The sequence below is a fragment of the Buteo buteo genome, chromosome 21 (assembly GCF_964188355.1).
Source record: "Buteo buteo chromosome 21, bButBut1.hap1.1, whole genome shotgun sequence".
NCBI lineage: Eukaryota > Metazoa > Chordata > Aves > Accipitriformes > Accipitridae > Buteo > Buteo buteo.
Window position 1 is genome coordinate 3,578,013 of NC_134191.1, and position 21,124 is coordinate 3,599,136.

The 21,124-nt window shown below is 38.3% G+C and overlaps 1 protein-coding gene across 2 annotated transcripts in view; it reads right to left on the reverse strand.

The window, feature by feature from the left end:
• LOC142042665 (contactin-6-like) overlaps window positions 1–21,124 on the reverse strand; it is a 150,643-nt gene that overhangs the window by 98,342 nt on the left and 31,177 nt on the right. The window lies entirely within an intron of this gene.

Genomic DNA, 21,124 nt, shown 5'->3' on the forward strand with positions numbered 1-21,124 from the left:
TCATTGCTTGGGGACCAGAAATGTACAGTTCTGTTGGTCTGAGAGCTCCAGAGTCTGCAGTATTTGCAGCTTCTGTGATTATTTCTGTTGCCACAATGTTTTGTGGAGCTGCTCAGAGATTAGGAGTCCTTCGTGAAGCTGTAGAACAAGTAGCTAGAGTTCCTGCATTGAAGAATCCCAAATAAGTGATGGACTAGGGCAGTTCTTTCTTCACTTGGACTCGGGCAGTAGGCATGGAGAGGTCATGCTGCTGCCGAGGCAGGTATATATGTAGCCTATGTGTGTATCCTTACTGAAGATCATAAGAATAAAGAAGCCAGAATGATGGTAAAACCTATACTCTAAAAACCTTTTAAATGCAAAACTGCTATAATTCACATAAGCAAACCAGATAAGGAGGAATTTATCCAGGCTATTAAGTTCCAGGAAGGCTGTAAATTCCAGGGGTAGTGAGTTTCTAATGAATCTTTCTTAATGTGCCTTAGATAGAGCCTCATATCTGATCCAAAACATTAATATGACTTTATGGGCCAAAGATGACACCTGATTAAGAGGCCTCTTTTAAATCAGCTTGATAGTAAAACGCCTGTCAGTTCTAGCAAAAAGGATGGGACAGGTGAGTTAGAGACTTCCCCCTTGTAATGACAGCATGGATAGAAAAAATAGGAAAAATTCCAAATAACTTCAAAATCTGTTTAATTTTCTTCACAGCTGAAGACATTGGTAAGTTTTAATTGGAAGAGGGGGAATTTATAGGACCCACAGATTTTTAAATGTGGAGTCTTTCCCTGCAAATAACATTAGGGCTTTTGATTGAATCTTTTCAGAAGCAGAACGGAATGATTATTTTCCTCATAAAAGCCTGGACCAGATAGCTCAAGGACTTTAAAAGGAGCATGACAGATGCAAAACAAGAGGTAAAGGATGAGACCCTGTTTGCTAACAGGAAAGCATAAAGTAACACACATCAGTTCAAGGAATTGGATATTAACGCTGAAAAGAGAAGATGGGAAAAGCAGAAGCAGGAAAGGGATATGAAAGCATTCTGTAAAAACAACTTGTCAGTAGTACAGGCAATGGGAGGCAGGCTTCCCTCCTCTCCCTCTCAATGACATTCCCTTCTCAATCAGAGCGTGAAGCAGGAGACGTATACAGAGAAAGGGAGATTAGAAGAGATGTTATAGGTTTGAGCAGGCAGAAGCAACCTAAAGCCTGTAGGATTTTCCCAAAGGGCCTTCAACTTTCATGTGTTTTCTCCCTTCAGACATTGATATACAGAACTCCAGAGACACAGGGCTCCTTTCAAGTTTCAGCTTCTATTGAAAAAGTCAAATTGGGAGTAGTGGTGGAATTCCACATTGTCTCTGTCATCAGACACCAAAACCAGAAAGACACTTAGCTAACTGATGTAGGGAGAAAGGTAGGCATTGAGGAGGTGCTCAGGGTGAAGTCCTGGCCCTACTGAAGTCACAGAAACTCTCAGTAATGTATTGAAGCTTGGCACTCGAGCCCAAGTTTTATGTACGAAGCTGTCTCTAAAATGACAGTCAACAGTGCCAGGCGTCCCTTTCATCTGGGACACAGTAGGCTAGCAATGTCCCTTCCTTGCAGATTTAAAAAATAGCAAGGGTAAGCAGATGAAAGGAGGCCTAGCTGTGAACCTGCGATTTCCCAGCGGCGGGGGAAATCCCGTCATTTGGAGCCGTCACCCCAAGCGCCTGCCTCGCTTTGTCCCCTCTTCCCATGCGTGGTGCGTGGAGGTTGCCTGCGGCTCACCCAGATTTGAGTTTGGAGACCTAACTTTCAAGACCAGAATAGTTAGGGCTCCTCCAGCCCTGGCAAATGGCACAGAAATGTTAATTGTCTTCAGTGAAAACAATTCTGTATCCCCTAAATTTTACTGCTGGGAAAATTATTCAAATATTCCAGTTTTTTTCCTAATATTTAAACATAACCTGTATGGTGGTATAAGCAGGGTGATCTGAGGCTAATGTGGCAAGCAATGCACTCAGGTTGTATACTAACTGCACATTTTCCTGAAGTACTTGGGTATGTAAACAAATAATAAAAGTATAAAATACGACTTTAATTACTAATATAACCAGCTGTCAGGATTGCCAGAATCTAGCATATAAAATTAGAGTGTAATATATCACAAGTAATAATTAAGGAAATATTATGCAAAACCTACCATATTCTTGAATCGTGAGCCTTTTTCAATTAAATATATATATTGACAAAAGATTTTGTCAAAATGTGTTTTCAAACGTTTTTAAACAGTTCTATTATGATAACCAGTATTGCTTCAACACTTTGAGCTAACTTTCTGTGAATATAATTGGGTATCAGTGAATTTATTACCTGTCTGCATTTTGGTCTAACAGATACACGCATTCTAATTCCAAAATAATTAACGATAGATCTCAAAATGCCAAAATGTGATATTACTTGTAATACCATACTGAGTAGAGCAATCAAACTCTTCCTTCAGATTTACGTGATACTAACTGCATTCAATACAAAAACAAAATATTCCCTAAAGATTCCAGACCAGAAGTTCAAGCTACAGTGAAGGAAAATTGCTCATAATTGATGCATTCTGGATAGCATTCAATGGAGCTTCACTAATTTACACTTTTGGCTACAGATGAACACAAGTTTATGAACAATTCATTGTGGAGATACATGTAAAGGTACGATAGCCTGAATAGGGATAGGGACTATAAATACACCAATGTGTGAACTGTATTAATAATGTAATATCTTATGAAAAATTAAAAAAAATTGTGAGTAACAATGCTAGAATTACTAACTGTGCATGACTTCATTGGCTTTATAGAAAGATATTCTGAAGACTTTTGTGCTATTGTGCAAGATGTAGGCAAGATAAAGGAAGCCTTTTCATTTGTGCAGGTGATTTGTTTTATGTCATGAACTTGGTCATGTCCTTCAGATACAGAACTATTGTGGAACAGACATCTAATTACGGAGACAAATATCCACAATGAAGTTAGAGGGATGTGTCTTTATGATGTATAGTAATCCTGACGTGCACTCTTCTCAATGAAATTTCATTAGTTTTTGTGTTACTAGGCAAGATGAATAAATAATAATGAACCTTTTCCAATCTACTGCACAAGCATTTTGTTCGCTGTAATTTCAGTTATAAGTGAGACCTAGATTCGATGACAGATACTGTTTGCTGCATTGTACTGTTGTAATATTCATTTGGCACTGTTGCCAAACTGACTGAAGGCTTAATTCAATAATTTACAATACAGGAAAAGATAACAGCTATATCATTTAATATCCTGCCAGTTAAATAAATCCAGCGCTTTGTTTCCCTGTAACTTTTTTTTGTGCAAAACCTAACTGTGCTTTACTGTCTTAGGAGGATGATGATTAATTAAGCTCGGATAATTTTTGCCACTGCTAGAGTTGATCAGCTCTGGGGTTTTGGGTGATGACTCCAAAACTCCATTGCAACTATTGATAGATGCTCTGTAGAAGGGGGAGAGAGTGAAACACTAGCTTGAATGAGCATATAACAGTATGGCAAGCTACAGTTCTGCTTATACTCAAAACGGGAAAAGAAAAAAGAAAAAGAGGTCTGTGAAAATTTCTTCTAATCTTTAAACTCCATTTCAGACCCACTTCAGTCTTTTCATTAAGCATCTTGCTTTGCAGCCCTGCACCCCCCCAGTGACTCTGGAGACATAGGGAGACAACAGGGAATTGCTCCATCGCCTCCTTCCTCTAGATGCTGAGCAAGCCTAAAGGGAGGAATAGTTCTGTCTCTCTTTTCTCTCTTTTTCTATCTTGGGATAAGCCTTGTGAATGGTTTCAAGGAGTTAGACTGAAAAGCCTTACTCGTCTGCACCCTTGTTCTTGGCTAGCCTGAGGTATCTGGGATGATCAAGCCTTTTAATCCTCAAGTTCTTTTACACAAATCTTCATCAGTTTTCATGGCACCCTTCTTCTTGCCCCATGGTAGAAAGACTTGGGAAATCTGTTGGAAAAGTACTATCAAATACAACTGAATTTACTAGGACTTTTTTTTTTTTTTTTTTTTAGTTTTATTTTATTTCCCCAGTGTGACTTATTTCAGTATAGCAAATATGCAGCAGACTGATGAATGTTGAGTTTGGCTCATGTTTTTATGTTAGGCAATGGATCAACCCCTACTGAACAAAGTATAAGCAACTGATACTCCATTTTTTCTTAGTCTTCTCTGTGTGTGAAACGTGGTACTATGTAACATATTTATCCTATACTTACGTGTGTATATAAATGTATAGTGCATATACATCCTCTCAAGCACTTACACAGACATGTACTCACACACTCTATAGGGAAAGAGAGAAGAGATGTGCTAAGAACGTCTCTTTGCTCTTCTATTTATATTGACTGCATACTACCCAATAAATTATAATTGGTGTATTAAATACTTTGGTGTTTGAAAACCGTACCAGTTCAGTGTGCAATAGGTACTGGATACTGATGACAGCTGCATTATTTTTAGGCAGATAGTTAGTAGCAAAGATCCAGCCACATTGGAACGAAAAAGAAATTATGAAAAAGGCTAGTCTGCAAATACTTGGAATATACTAAAGCAAACAATGATTCCTCTTTTGTTTCCAGAGGGCACACTTCATAATTCCCATTTATGTTCAACAGGAAACATGCTGTAATGTGAAGTAATATTTTGGTTTTTGCAGTATTATGAGTCCCAGATCTTGTAGAAAGCTAGATACAATCACCATTATAGGGGACTTAAATTGCAGGTGGATGTTTAAGCTCTGTGTACATGTTATTTAAATTTTGTTTATTTACTTTGAATAACTGGAAGGAAATGGCTGCTTCATAGATGCTTGCTTTTCCCACTAGCGCTTAAATAACAGACATGAATAAAGCTAGTCAGGAACTAGCTGTAAGAATTTGACATCAGAAATGATTTTGTGTGTCGATAGAAAGGTTTATATTCTGGAATAACACTTAGAAATAATAGAGATCATGAAGATAATAGAAAAACATGTGGAGAGAATTTATTTTTGTAGTCCAAATTACTACCATGGCAAAAATCCTTAGGACACAGGAAGACCTGATATAGAAATTTCAGGCTGCCACCTACTTCTTGCTTTCAGATGATTGATAACTTGGGAATAAAATCTTGGAAAATAAATCATCTTAAGCAATTAAGGTAATGTCAAACCAGGCAAGATTAAAAAGGTCTTTATTTTCTTACATATAATTGAAGAGGAATGCAAGAGATATTTATAACATTTTAAACCTAAGGCAGATCCTGATTTAAATTAGATTAATCAGGCAGGATATTATCAAAATATTTATTGTATTGACTGACTGATTTACATATGCTTGTCGTCACAGTATTGACATCTATTTAGTAGATTGAAACTAAATTTGGAACTTAAAAAAATAGTCTTTCTTGACCAAAAATCAGGTACAGTCCATTGCAAAATTGACTATCGGCTAGTGAAGAAACTCAAGGGTCAAGCAGAAATGTCTCTTCATTTCCCCTCTTAGCCTTTTGTATTGCCATACAAATAGAGAACAGCTGCCTGGTGTGTGGTGTATGGCACACTTCTCTGCTCCCAAGGGATGTTGCTCAATTGTGTCCACTATCCTGACTGGAAAAATCATCCCAGTTCAGCTCTTCTTTGGGCACTGCCTGTAGTCTAGAAGTAGAGGAATATGCAATATAGAATTTAAACTATGTGCTATCTCTGCTCTTACAGTCTTCTTTAGGTGTCTAGTTTTGACTGTCCGTCATGTCATCAGTCGGATGCACCTTTAATCTGAGCCAGCATGGCTGTTTTGATGAGATGTACTTTCTTGTGCAGCATCACCTGCAGATCTGCCTCACCCTTAGAATATTTATGTTTCATTATTATTTTGGCATCCTGGCAAAAAAAATCATGACTATCATATGCAGCAGAAGGGAAACAGTGTTTTAAACAGTCTGTATCTCAGAAAAATCTGGTTGGGATTTCATGGAACATAGCTTTACCATTAGAAACCTACTGCATTTCAGAAACCTGTTGAAAACAGTGAGGTGAATAGCTCCCCATGAAAGGTCATCATAATCCTCTATTGTGGAAAATATTAGGCAACCAAAATATAATTAACATTGTATATTTTGTTATTGTGTCAAGCACTGAAAGCTCCCAGGCACTTTTAAAATAAATAGAATAAACGGAGATAAATGAAACTGAACTCTGTTGAATATCATCAACTAAGATCTGCTTTATTACTGGCAATTAAACAGTGAAAGTCAAAACACAAGCTATCATTATCACTCATTGATTAAAAACCAGTTAGAACATTGCGTTTCGAACTAACCTACCGCTTTGCTCGTTATGCATTTCAGCATGAGCAACAGCACAATATTTCAGAAATAATTAGGAACACAGCATAAGCGATCAGTGCTAATGTTCTTGAATAAAATTGCCAAAGCAAATGATTATAGATCAGCCAAAAGGCACTATTTGAAGCCATCATCTTTTGTGACTATTTAATATCTTCATGATGATCTTTCTCTGAGCGAACACAAATGAAGTTAAAGTCTTTTCAGTAATGGCATCCTAAAATTCAGCAGAAGCCACAAACGTAACTTTGTAAATGCTCGTTTTTTGGAAAATAACTGCTAGCAATTGAGTTGCTCAGGCAATTTTTGTCTGTAGTCTCTGTTTTAAAGGAGCTAATATCAACATTTCTGGTGTATGGCAAGCTGGGAATGTCTCACTGTCAAATTACTGTTCTTTTCCATTCAAGTAAAAAATGACCTTTATCCGATCTAGTCTCAAAAAAAATGACAGCATAAATAGCAAAACAAAACCCAACTGAAAGGAGAAAAAAACCCCACAGGCTGGTAGGGCTGCACTGAAATTCTGCTTTGGAGCAGAGACCGAAAGGGAAGGGCTCAGCAGGCAGGGCTAACCTGACCAGGGCAGGGCTTGGAGCCAGGTCTACCTGAAATGGAAAGGTTGCTGGCCATAGCAGCAGGCTGAAAAACCTGGGGAAAATTGGAAAAGTGGAGAGACCTACTGTTATACCTGTAAGGCAGTCCCTTTTTTCCTTCTGATGTCGATGTTTGACATCATTTCAAAGCTGTACTGTTATAAACAGCAGTAGTCCAAAATAGAGTTTTCTTCAGGTGTCCCTGTGAATTTTTCCTGAGGCACTCACTCCAGAGAAAAGCCTGTAGAGTGTGGGATGATATGCCACCTGGGGAGATTTTGTGTGATTTGTCCTCCTGTGTCTCTTGTGCATATGTTTCCAGAGGGAAACCAGAACCAGAAACGCTTTTCATAAGCAGATATGAAAAATCCTGTATCTCTGGTACCTGCTCAATCACCAGCGCCAGTTTAGCTGGCTGATACCTCATTACCCTCCTCACTGCTTGCTTTTATCTCTACTTTCATTATTTGTTGTAATCTGGCAATTTTAAGAAAAAGGAATGATTTATTAATAAAATATACTTCTGTTTTCATCTAGATCTGAAAAGCTGTAATTTCAGATCAAGTCTTTGCCTACATTATCATCAAATTGTTTTGCAAAACCACTTTTCCAGCTGGGATTTACACTGATCCCTCTAGGCTACTGTATTTGATGTTTCAGGCACACATTGGTTTCTACCCTTGCCCATTATTTCATTTAAACTCCTTGTTTTTTAAGAAGCTCACAAAACCTAATCTAAGCCTTATGCCTTCTCCCCATCTGGAAACCTTACAGAAAGGACAGTATGAGTGCTGTCAGAAGAAATAAGTCCAGGCTTAGGACCTCCTTATGCTTATCTCAGTCCATTGAATTCCCTGTAATTTTGTACAATTTCACTGCTTGGGCTGGAAACAGAAATAGAGATCAGGCAATCTACATTTTGAATAGCCTGATGGAAGCTTTAGTGCAGGGACAATAATGAAATGCAGGGAAAACATTTCATATGTATTACTTTTCAGTAATTTTTCTCTAATCCCAAAATCACAAAAATGCTGTAATTCTGCAGAAATCTTGCATACTTGGATTCCATATTTTTCCTAGCTACAGTAGGAACTGATAACAGGCTGCTAAATTACTGCTTAATAAACCACTAAATGAGTGCCATCTAAGATAACGGGGCATTAAATGACGACTATTCAGGGAAAAAGTAGAAGTGCAGAAAGAACTGCAAGAGGACTCTCTGCATAGAGGGAAATTGGATTAGTCATCTCATCTATGCCAGTGGTGAAATTCAAACTGAAGCAGATTTGAAAAAAAGGAAGGAGGCTTGATGTGCCAAAGGAAGAAGTACACTCAATGTGGGAGCTACTTCTCATCACGGTGAACTTGAGCTGGGGCAGAGAGTATTCCAATTATGGGGATAATGTGAGGAGTAAAATGTAATAAATGCAAAGACATAATACAATAAACTGCAATGGCAAAATCCAAAAAGCATTAGATATATAAAGATGATATTAGAAATAAAAATAAATTAGAAGAGATAGAGGTGGTGGAGAATTTCAGGTTGTAAAGACAAAAGGCCAGGTGTTACTTGAATTCAGGCCCTTGATCCCCCGATTTCAATGGGGTTTAGGTATTTAAGTACCTGTCCTTCCAATCAGGGTTAGGGCCCTGGTCAAAACCAGTGGAAAGGCACCACAAAGGTCTAGGAGAGACTGCTTTGTTTCAGTCCATACATCACAGTCTGGTGTCATCCATCTGCAGGAAAGGTTGTCCCAGAAGGCTGAGAACATATTTGCTTGACTTGTAGTAGTTGGAAAATTGTATCATCTTGACTGATACTTAATGTGCCTGCTGTGTAGCATCACCAGTAGAGTTATGACAAACCGTCTGAAGGCCATATTTCTGGGGAATGACATAATCAATGATAGATACTGCTCTAATTTAGGTAGGTTTAGTGTGCAGAGTTTTAAAGAAAAGAAAGTAGGGTATTGCATGTTTCCTCTCCTCTAGAATTGTATCCGTCTGAATTTACAACGTGTCTTGTTTTAATGCATGTATTTTCTGCTTGCTAGTATTTTCACGTCTCTATTATCTTGAAAACTATATGGACATTTTAGTAAAATGTCAGTGCGATATAACATATTGTTGTTTTATTATTTTGACTTGCAGTGAACATCTAGCTTTGGGCTGACAAAAGTGTTCTTTTCTCAACTTCTCTCTATAAATTAGTTATGCATAGGCACAGTGCAGTACTTTACACATATCAGACTGTGACATAAAATCTTGAATCAGGTTAGGTTTCCTTAAAATAGATATGAATTTCTGTTGATTTTTCAAATCATGTGGTTTAGATTTTTAGCCAAAACTGTAAACCCAAGCTATCTTAAGGCATAAAACGTGAATGGGGCTGGATTCTGTTCGTAGGATTTCATTCTTTTACATACAAATGTTAGGTGCTTACCTTTCAGCTCAGTCTTGATCTGTAAAACACAGTATCATTTAAAAAAATTTCAGGACCTGGGCATTTAACCTGTGAAAGAATTAAATTCAAATCTTTGAAACTTTTGATCTGCAGCTATCTGTCCCTGGAGGTGTTCAAAACTTCTAGACATGCGGGTTGTTTACATGAAAGCTTACCCAGCTCCTAAAGGTGTACTTCTGTACATCTCCAGAAATTATCAATTTAAACATTATGTCATAGAAAGTCTTGAAAATAGATGTGGAATCAAAAATTAACCTGCAATCCAAATACATTTCATGTGGTTTCACATTTTATAAGGGGTGCCTACTTATGATTTGTTATAAAAGGAGACTTCCAAGTGCAATAATAAAACCAGGTTTGATGTTTGCTTTCTCTAATTTGAAATGTGTTTCAATAATATGGAGGTATTCCTGTTCTCTAGATCTCACTGCGTGCTTTTAGTGTTACATGATTCTTAGACTCTCTAAAGAGAAGACACTGTTGTTACTGGTCAGTAAGCCTTGCAAGCCAGTGGCATCTTTGGGAATAAAACCTGTTTCAATTTGTAATCAGATTGATATCATATTAAGGAGAGGTACCTTTTCTTTTGTGGAGTACATATGCACCACCATTTTAATTGCAACACCACACACAGTTGGGTATACTGTCAACTTATCTTCAGGAGAGGCTGGGGTTAATTTAGTGAAAAAAATAAATTAGAAGATGACATGTTATAGCTGATAAGGTCACTTGTCAGGCAAATATGAATTCGATATCTATTGCATAAATGACTACATTTTCTTTGGCCTAGAGCAAACTCTTTGTGTTTTGCAAAACCACAAAAGTTTACAAGAAAGACACAGAGAAAACTCTTTTATTTCTACTACGTTCAGTGTAAAGCAGAATAAATCTAATTAGAAGCAGTAGTTGGAGCTATAATGTTATATTCTGATTTAAGTTGCATTATATTATCAGTGATTTCAGTAGCTTTAGACTAATATGACTGAAATATGAATCTGATTAATGCTCAACAAGATGTTACTAGAGATTAACCCCTGCAGTTTTTTTCACATTGCCTGTACCAGTATACATTTTTTTATAAGCTGTAGGAAAAGTAATCAATCATCAAAAACTATTTGGCATAAGTGTATGAAGTGAGACAATATTAGAGGATGAAGAAATTGCATTCCATAAATCACTTTCATGTTGGTGGGGAGGCCATTGAAGCACGTGAGTCAAAGTTTGGATAGATTTTACTCTAAACTACAAAGTCATTTTCCAGGGTGAGTTCAGGGCACAGTCAATGAGATGGAGTCTGTACTGCGGTTTGGGAGGAGTGGCAGCCTGGATATCTGTTGGGGCAATGAAACAATATAAACAAAAATCTGTCCAAGAGCACACAGCAATTCAGCAAAGGGGAAACTGATTCCAAAGGACAGTGTTCTCTGCTTTTATAACATGCTTCTATTTTCCAAGGCAATTCTCCCAAATGATAATGAGCTTTGCATCTGCTTTTAAGGAAATCCAATGGCAAACTATATACCCATACACGAGATCAATGCATACAAATAACCTACCGTGCAACAAAGCTCAGTAATGATGCCGAAGAGCCTGAGCCCCTGCCTGTCTGAGAGCGCCTTCCTCCATCAGATACATGGCTGCTGATAGAGCTGGGAGAGGACAGGAAAGACGACGTCTCCCACGTGGGTTGGAAAAAAGGAAGGTGAAGCTGGGTAGGCACGGCCAGCAACACGAGGGGCTCTGGGTGGCATTTGCAGGAGGTGAGCTGTGACTGCGGACCAGTCTGTATACGCCTGTAACACCACCGGTGACTGCAGCTTTCTTGGTATTGTCTGCCTCGGTCCCAAATGCAAATGAACTAATGAAGATGCAGAAATCAAATTTTACCTAACTATGGCACTGGTGTGCACATGTAAAGTATGTGTGTGCGCACACGTGTGCGCAGAACAGCTCCAGCATAACAATTTCAGTACAAATATCTGCTACCTTTTTACACACCAGTAAAATGATTACAGGATGAATTGCACAGAAATAAACAGTGTTTCTGATTTTCCTGGATCTGTATAACATGTTTGCAATACACAGTGTGTCAGATGTCCTATCACTAAAAAAGAATCATACTTACTCCAGACATATATCAATAAGCCCCCAAAGCCATTAACGTGAGTTTTCACTCATGACTCAAGAATGCCCTTTTTGTGTTTTCTGTTTTTTTGGGAGCAAAAGTGAATAATGTTCCCACACAAATAATGAAGTGATGTTGCTTATTCAGAGAAAATGTTATCCCAAGAAATAGTATGATAGATCTGATCTTATAGACAATCGTTCTGTGAGGAGAAGACATTTTTAAGCTATGGTGACTTTCCTTGCTGATATCTTGAATACTTGGATCACTTCAGTAATCTTTCACTTTTTGCTGCAAACCCTCCTTCTTCTTCTGTGCCCACTTTGGAACCATCAAGTACAATTATTCTAACTCTAAGGACTTCCAGGCCGGCAGTGAAAGGTGCATTTGTCATTACAAAAATATCTTTGTCCATGAGAACTTTTCATTCCTACCAACAGCAGCTCACATGACGGCAAAGCTCACAGGAGCCTTGATTAAAAGACCTGACTTACGTAAGTAGAAATGAATGACTTACAGGTAATTATAGCGGGCTGAAAAGCAGGAGCATGATGTTTGGAGCTAAACAATGTCACAGATAGTGCCTTAATTAGCAGCAAAAGTGATTTAGCAGAGTAATATTCTAATACCAATTCAATTGCTACAAATTATTAATAACAATAAGCACAGAATAACCAAGATCCACTAACAATGAGATGCAATATCTGTCAGAGGAAAACATAGTGCCCCTTTAATAATGAGATTGTAATTAGAATAGAACAATAAAGCATATATTAATATTGAACAAAAGACAAAATACCATGGTATTATGCTATGCAGGAGGAAAAAAAAAATCCTCTTGCCAAAATTCTAAAAGCATCTAAAAATCAAATATGTAAAAGTAAAGGCATAGAGATTAGGATTAAAGTCTGTAAATTTACCTCTTGCTGCAAGCCTGGTCGGACTTTAGACAGTTTTCTCTTTAGGCTGCCCTACTAGGACAAGGATTGTCACCTCCAGGTGGACCTTGCACAGAGAGAGGGAAGCAGAGAGACCCAGAGAAGTGGGGGCTGCAGGTCTCCTGTGTGTCTGAAGTCTACCTCCACATTCAGAAGTGGCCCTCTTACTTGCTCCCCTCTCAGCTCCTGCAGAAGAAGCCCTAGAGAGCCTTATCTCTGTTTGGATACTAATTATGATAACGATGCCGTCAGCTAGAGCAATTACTAACATAAATCCTGAAATGGTAGGTGTAGGTTTTTTCTCCAGTTCCTGAAACTGTCTAATTCCATCAGAATTAAACATTGCTTTTAGCTTTTTTTTTTTTTTTTTTTAGAGTTTAACCCTAAAGTTCAATGAAAGAATATAGAAAATGGGAGCTCTGGAGGATGAAAAACAAATGCAAGGTAAATAAAAAGAATCTATTTGCATTATTATTTGATGGTTCAGGACTATAATCTAGTCTTATGGAAAATGTGTACTTGGCCTGTGATTTTGACTGTGTTTGGAGCTGAGAGTGCCAAAACTAGGAAAACTATAGGATCTGAATGTAATAAGACCAATGAGAGGACTGTTTTAGAGATGTAATAGCTTCAGTCAAAGAATGGTTCATCGCTATCTCAGATATTTTCATTCATCCAGCCCCTACACATGGCCCCACTAGACTAATCCATCCATATTTTTCTCAAATTACAGATCAGCATGTGTCTCAGAGCTGGCTTCCCATACACACACCAGCAAGCAATTTTAGTGGTAATCACGAGAGTTTCTCTTCCAGATAGTCATGAAAAAATGCCTCACATTCCTAAGAGGTTTATTTTTGTAATGTAGGCACGATAACCACAGCCTAAATAATACTGTGTGGTTTGAAATTACTCTGTGAGCTCAAACTCTGTGACAACCACATTTTCTGTCCCAGGCAAGTGCCAATGGTAATAATAATAAAAAAAAAAAGATTTTGTATATAAATCTTTTTTTGCTGCCAAGAGATTGGAGGAGAAACAGATTTTTGAAAACCCCAGTTACAACGATTGTGGTAGCAAGCTTTCCCCAGGAATGTCAAGTAGGTATGAATGCAGTGAATTCCAAGAAGTTTTCAATGTTAATTTCTGCTCAACAAGAAACACACACACATAAACAGCGATCAATAGTCGCTAAATGAAAAAGAAGTAGCAAATCGATAACTAGAGACGTTTTATTTTCAAGCTTCTGCAAACAATGGAAGGGATGATCAGTCTGTGATTACGTGGAAGTAGCAGATACTGTTTCAGCTCTTAAAAGTTAGTGGGCAAGGTCTTCACCCATGTCAGTGTGTGCAGATCTGCTGGATGGGAATATTAAACCTCATGGAAATTTGATCTGGGTCCCCATTTCTAAGTAAAGCAGATTTAATCATTTTTTGCATTTCCAATGTCCGTTTTCTGAAAACAAATTAAATCCTTCTCATTCTTACTATCCATTTACATCACTTTTCTGCTAGTGGAAAGTTACAAACTACAGCTGGGTTTCTCTTCATTTCATGTAGGACATGTCTATCATTCTCACCATAATAAAATCTCAGGTTTCACATGCCAGTGCTTTAATTGAGGCATTGCTTGTGAAGATAAAAAAGAGAATGGATTTGACTATTAAACCTCAAGGGAATCCCTGTTGGTAAGTATTTGATCACCATAACAGTATGTCAGATCAAGATGCAGCAGCTGCAACTCTGAAATGGAGGATCTCAAAATCCAGCCCTCTGGTTTTAGTTTAACATTCATAAACAAAGTACCCTGCTCTACTAGTGACCTCCCTCTGCAAAACGATGTCTTAAAAGTTAGCTTAAAGGTTAGCTTGTTATAGAAGTGAGAGATCAAACATAGGCTGTGGGCTTCTTTCTGAAGGTCTCTAGGTGTGAACAAAATCAATGAAGGACACTAGGGTCAGGGAAAAGTCCTGTGCAATGTGGGAGGCTACAGCAGATGACTGGTTTCAGCTTGTTTTGTGCTCACATGTAACTGATCTGGAGTTTTGGCAGCAGGCTCCCCACCAAATATTTATATTAACTGAAAGAATTGTGTTCAATTACATTTTACTTAAAAACAATAGTGTGCTTCAGTAAACTATTTCAGTGATATATTATTGTGTAGTCTTAAGTTTAATTTTTTTATACTTAAATTTTCTATTACTGGCAATAGAAAATGCTCAAAATATTTTAAGTGCTTAATCACCTGCTAATTTCAGCTTCTTGGCAGTGATAATAAAGTGCAATTGAATTTTCTCTGAAGCTGTTGCAAACAAAAAATGAAAAAAATCTGAATTACTTCTAAAGTACAGGGATGTTATTTTACAGTTAATAAGCCTTTCATACAGAGAGATGAAATTACTTGATATGAAACAGAGAGAAACCATGTAAAATTCACAGTATAGAAAAAGTCCTTTTTTTTAATGTAAAGTAACTAATTGAAGAGATGAGGAAGTAGTAATTATTTAAACCACTATAAAAATGGGTTAGGCCTTTCAGACTATAGAAAAGACTTATACACTAGAGCCATATAGAAAACATAAAAATCTAGTAATGACTTCCATGAATTCTAGTATGCTCCATTTCAGGAACTGTAAATAACATCTTTCTGACAGCTAAATCAATGCAACCTAAAATTTGAAAGTGCACCCTCAAAGAAGCATCTGAGCTCTAACGTCTTTTTCACCATATGTCTGTGCACTTGAGGGAATTCAAAAAAGACAATTTTCCTGGAAATTAAGTGTAATAAGGACGAGTCTTCTATAATGTGAGTCTAGCCCATGTTATACAATATTAAATGATTATCATTCCCTGTATCCAGCAGGCCAGTGCAATGTGGTATGGTATACTTGGGAAACGTGACAGCGATACACTCTCTTGCCCACTCGGAATAAAGACTGCTTAGGAAGTGGGTTTATGTCTGTTTAGTGAAAAGCTGCAAGACCCCTTACATTCACTAAATATAATAGTTGAGGCTTTCAGAAATGCAGAGCTTTGCCCTAATTCTTCCCTTTTCAAAGCAAGTGATAAGGCTGCCATTGCAATTTGTGGAGGCATAAAAACACCAGTGCTGAGTCCTCACGGTCACACCGGCTAATTGCTACTGATGTAGGTTGTCACTTCTTTATTGAAGTTATTATCATTGCTGCATTGTCATTTCTTTCTTCATGTGCTTCATGATCGTAGCAGCTGAAGCCACAAACTGGTGTGAATATATCCCTCTTTGAATTGAGTATTGAAGGGAACAGTTAACTTAAACTCCATGGTGCTTTGTAACGTCCTCCAGTTCAAGTGACTGGCAAGTGGTAGAGCCAGAAATTGCTCACAGGCTTCCTGAGCACCGGTCCCCTCTGTCACGAGAGGATTCGTCCTTTATGTTGCCTTGCACTGAGGACAGAGATTCACGTTTCTCACATACTGGCTTATTTTGTCTGGGTTTTGCCCTTGAGTTAGAAACAGTTTGTGGTTCTGATAAGAGACAGGAAATGGAAGTAGTGAAATTGCTCGTTCTCCTTCTTAAAATTAAATGCAGAGGGACCAGAGCTGTGTAAGCCCTGTACGAAATGAACAGGGGCAGAGCAGCACACTCGCTGCTACTCGCCCACTCTCCAGTCCAAGACAATATTTGGGATAATATTTTCCAAAAGCGATGTCTGCAAAACTGGGTGGTGGATTAGAAAAATACCTTATTTTCCCTTCCTACTTGTGATGTTTTTCCTCTATCTTGCCCATGTTCTCATGTCTTTTTTCATAATAGTATTTTTCCTGCTAAAACAAAAAGTATCAGGTCCTGGTTTTGTATCTGAGCATATGTGTGGCAGTTCCTGGAATGCTAGCTTTTAGCTGGGATGTCACTGGCCCATGTCAGACCCGGACAATCGATCCATTACATGTAAGGGGAAAACAAATGAGGTACCAGAGGAAGAGGAGAGTGAAGGTCACACCTGAGAGACCTTCTCTCCCATCTCTCACTGCTCCCATTAGCCTGTGCCAGGGCCTCCAGGTGGTGGACAAGGAGATTGTTCCATCAGGAAAACACCTCCCTGAGACAGTGTCTTCCTTCAGCAGTCAAAGCAGGATGCCCCGGAGCACCCCAGTTGGGTATGAAGGAGAATGAAGCTGTGGTGCAATTAGCAAAATCTTTAGGAAGTCTTTCTAAGAACAGAAATCAGGTAAAACCTGTTAACATCAGACCAAAGTAACTAAATAATTTCATAGCCCAGCCTCTCTGTGGCTCTCACCACCACTCTTTCGGCCACCCCACCACTGCATCTTCAGGGCATTAGGCTCTCTCTTTTGCTGGCTTTGTTGTACCAGAATATGTTTGTTGTTTGCTGATGTTGGGAAACGAGCTGAACTACGTGGCACCCCATAAAATGGAAAGAAAGGTTTTTCTTTAAATGTCACTCTTCACTCTCCCGAGAAGGTCATTGCATTACCAGTCATCCTCTCCTGCCAGATGCTTGGAAGTCATTTACAGAAATACAGCTTTCAGGGTCACTGTTTCCCAAAGTCGTGAAAACTTCCATGTTATCCAAGGCAGACCTAATTATTATCATTCTCTGACTCATCAGTGGGTCTCCAAATGCCTCTGGTTGTTCAGAGAAGCCTTAACATTTCCAGGCTGGACTAGTTCATCTCCACAGTTCGCTGTTAGAAATAGCAAAGATGTCACTTGTCTTAAAATATATGGTCTGCTGTTCCATTCCTAAAGGTGCTGTTATGCTAACAGTAAATCTGCAAGAGACTGCAGGCAGAGTGTGGGATGTGATGTATTCAATATTCATCATGCTGTGACCCAAAGGAGTATCAGGACACTTTACATCATGAAATTTCTCTCTCTAATTTAGCAGTTTCAAAATGACGGCCCAAAATACAGCCCGGGAGGTTGCAGTTGCATCTTCAATTGAATTTAAGCCAATAAGCCAAAGGACTGTGTAAAAATACAGTCACTGCCTCATTTCCAAAACAAAGGTTCAGACTAGCTGGTTTGGCTTTAAATATTTATATTATCTATAGCTAATTTTAAGAGCCTGATAGCTTTTACTGACATTTTCCTTTTTCCTCATCTTTAACCCTGAAAAACCCATTTGCTTCTGTGATGAGGTCAAGACCATCAGCAGAGCAAAGGACAGCTGCAAAGGCCATCTCTGTATGGAAGACTGCAGATATTTATTTGAAGGGCAGAAGCCACCAGGAATCAGATAAAAGAGGGGTCATGACAGTCCTTAGGAATGGGAGGGATACAGAAAATTTGGATAAGCTGTCCAGGAGAAAGACAGAAACTGCAGCAATAATGAGAAGATAACTCTCCCTCTCTTCCTGAACAGTAAAGAGCCCCAGAGAATTGGAAGAAGGAAGCAGGAAAGCTCAGATATTTGCAGTGAAACTGGTGCCAAAGTAGGACTGTACATAGCGTGCTGTGTAGGGAGCTACCAACAGCCTTGTTTGTTCCCCCAGTATCATATACTTAGGTCAGCCATTGCAAAAATCAAGCTGCGCCTGTTTCTCTTCTCGCCTAAGATCTGCAACTTGTATTTATCCTGTATTCCTAAACTGGATAGTAGAAAAAAGTGGGAGAATGGCTTTTGCAATGTATTTATGATCAAATTATTCTTCGCATTGCAGCATTGGACAGAATCCATAAATCCTTATTGACAGAGGAGGGAATGGAGGGATGAGAGAGACAGATAGATGTGGCACTTGTTGTTGCATGGGCAACCTGCTGCAGAACCAGGCCTGGCACCCATTTCCAAATAGCCGTCTGAGGTCCTTCTGATGGATGCTGAAGACAGCTTCCTCTCTCAATATGATATTGCTGGCAGCCAGCCTTGCACAACAGCTCCAGAGGAAGGAGCATGAGCTAGGAGCAGCCATAGGAGGAAAACTTGAGACAGTTTTGGTGTGAAGAAACAATTATTTTATTTCCTGAGCACTTTGGACACTTTACTGTTCATATCAGCTTCTCAAAATTCTGTCTAGATCTTTAATCCAGAAAGTGAGTGCTCTTTCTTAGCATATTAATATCAAGCAATGTTTAAATTTCAACAATAGTGTAAGGAGATGGTTATCATGCATCCTTATAACAAGTACACAGAATTTAAAGTAATGATCTCTGAGTTTATCTTCAACACCTTTCTTGCCTCTGGTGCTCTGCTTAGATCAGATTATCTCATTTAAATACCAGTGGGTTATAAAAAAAGTCTAATCTGTTCCCTCACTGTGTCACTGTGCGTGCATACATTACTTTATTTAATTTTATCCCCTAAGGCACTTGCAAGAAAACCCCAAAGACCCTTGTTGAGTTATATTAAAAAGCTCTGCTGGAAAATAAGAGTTGGAGGGAATATTACTCTTTCCATGATCTTTCCATATAGAGAGAATGTAGAGAGTAGTTTCATTTTTGAGTAATTGAATTACCATTTGGGGGGTGTGGGGGTGGTAATAATATTTAGCTCTGCTGTACAGCATATTTAATCCTTAGATTTAAACTTCATTTATAGGTCAATATAATTTTCATTCTACATGCCTGTAGAACTGAGGTAGAAACAAGGAAGAAATGACTGACCAATGTCATCTAACCACCTGAATTTCCTTTCAAGCCCCAGCCCCCAAGACTGCTCTGCTCAGCATCCTGACTAGTTCCTAATTTTCCCACTCAGTTGTATTACTGCTAAATTGATGCCAACCATCCATATAATAAATCAAAGAAGTTTTGCCCATAACTGCAGGTTTGACTATTACCATCAAGCATATTTCAGGATGCCATGTAGTGAAAATCAGTAATAGCTCTACCAAAATCAACGGAGTTAATTTATACCAAGTATAAATTATCTTATCCCAGTGAAGTCAGTAGGAGCTTTTGCTATTCCTTTAATTGACTGTAGGATCAGGACAAAGGTGCCGTTGTGATCTGCTCTTGGTGCCTGGGAATATGGAACATTTAAATTTTTATCTTTTGTTAAGTCTTCAAAAAACTGAACCTGATAATGTAAAAGTGAACTCCTAGTATCTTTTAACTCAGTTGGCCCAGGATACTGGTCTCATTAAAAGATGATCCTCCAGCAAGAAAGATGAAGATGACAAAAAGTTTGAAAAATGAAAGCTTTGTGGAAAGAAGTGAAGGAAAAGGCTATATTTGGAAATACAAAACAAGGGTGTAAAAATATCTTGTCCATCACCAAGCTCCTCCAATGATTCATATTCCAGGATCACCATCTATTTCACAACTGCTAAAAGCAATCAAGAAATTATAGAGGAATCCTGTACTCTAAAAGATTGGTACAAGTCCTTTACTTAGACTAGTAAAGAAGGAAATGATCTGTGAGAAGTAGCCAAGAGGGCTGATAGATGCCATGTCAGTGCAGTGGGCAATTAAAGGGAAGACTGGGGTCCTAAACAGGTTGTTGTTGTGTTTAGTTCAGTATATCTGGGCCTAAACGAGTGATTGCTTGCTTGAAATCTCTACAAATATTTTAATATGAAGTCCTGAACTTGTTGGCTGTTTGTTACTGAAATAGGCACATAGTATTGATTTAACAGAAAGTCTGATCCTGAGATTTACATTTTTACCTGGAATCTATTAGATAAAATATTATCTAGCTTAATTTAAATTGTATTTTAAAATACTACTGAAGTCTGCACTCTGCTTCTCTTTCTCATTTCAAACAGCTGCTGATTCATGCACTACATAATTAATTTAAGTATCATTTGAGGTTACTTTAATACAATTTCCTCGTAAGTACATGAGTAACATCTCAGCTATTTAGAGTTCAATACATTAATTGTAGACAAAAGGCAGTTGTCATGGTTTCTATCACAGACAAGTGTGAAGGGTCAGTTCATCCCCAAATTCATTATAACCTCAAAGAGTTCAGTTACCATTTTGTGTCTGTTTTTAGACGAGTCTATAATGAGTCACATGAGTTAATCCCATTTGTATGGTTTTATGAAGCAGGATTGTCAAGTTATATGCTTTCAATTAGAAGAAAGGTTCAAAAAAGGAATGAACTCAGAATACCAAACCCTCACTGTGAACAATGCCCAGCCAGGCAGAAAAGAACATTTTATCTTACAATATGTTAGCGACCTGTTGATATTTTAATTAAGCACAAGGGATATTCAAGAAGGAGAATGGAGGAAAGCAGTCCTGCTTCCTCCAACCACGCTTTGTCCTCTGAATACAAGCTGAGGACTGATAGGATACCCAGCATCGTTAGGGTCAGGTGAGGGTCTATGATCATGCCAAATGGAGGCAAAAAAGGAACATTTGCATTTGCTTTGGGCATTAAGCAAGATTTTCTTTCATTTTTGGTGTTTATGTTTGGTAGTCCTTACAATTCTTACCTATTCATAAATGAATGCTTTTATTTGCCTTTAAGTTAAATGCGGTTTAAAGACACTTTACTAGTATGGAGGCGTGTGAAGGGTATGATACTAAGTGTGGAATCGAAACCATCCATGCAACACCCCCATACACCTCACTAAACTGTTCTGGTTTTTAATTGAGCTCCATTGCTGGCTTGGGGGTTAGTTATGCTGCAGCTAAGAAATGTCTTTCATGTGCATGTTGTTAGCC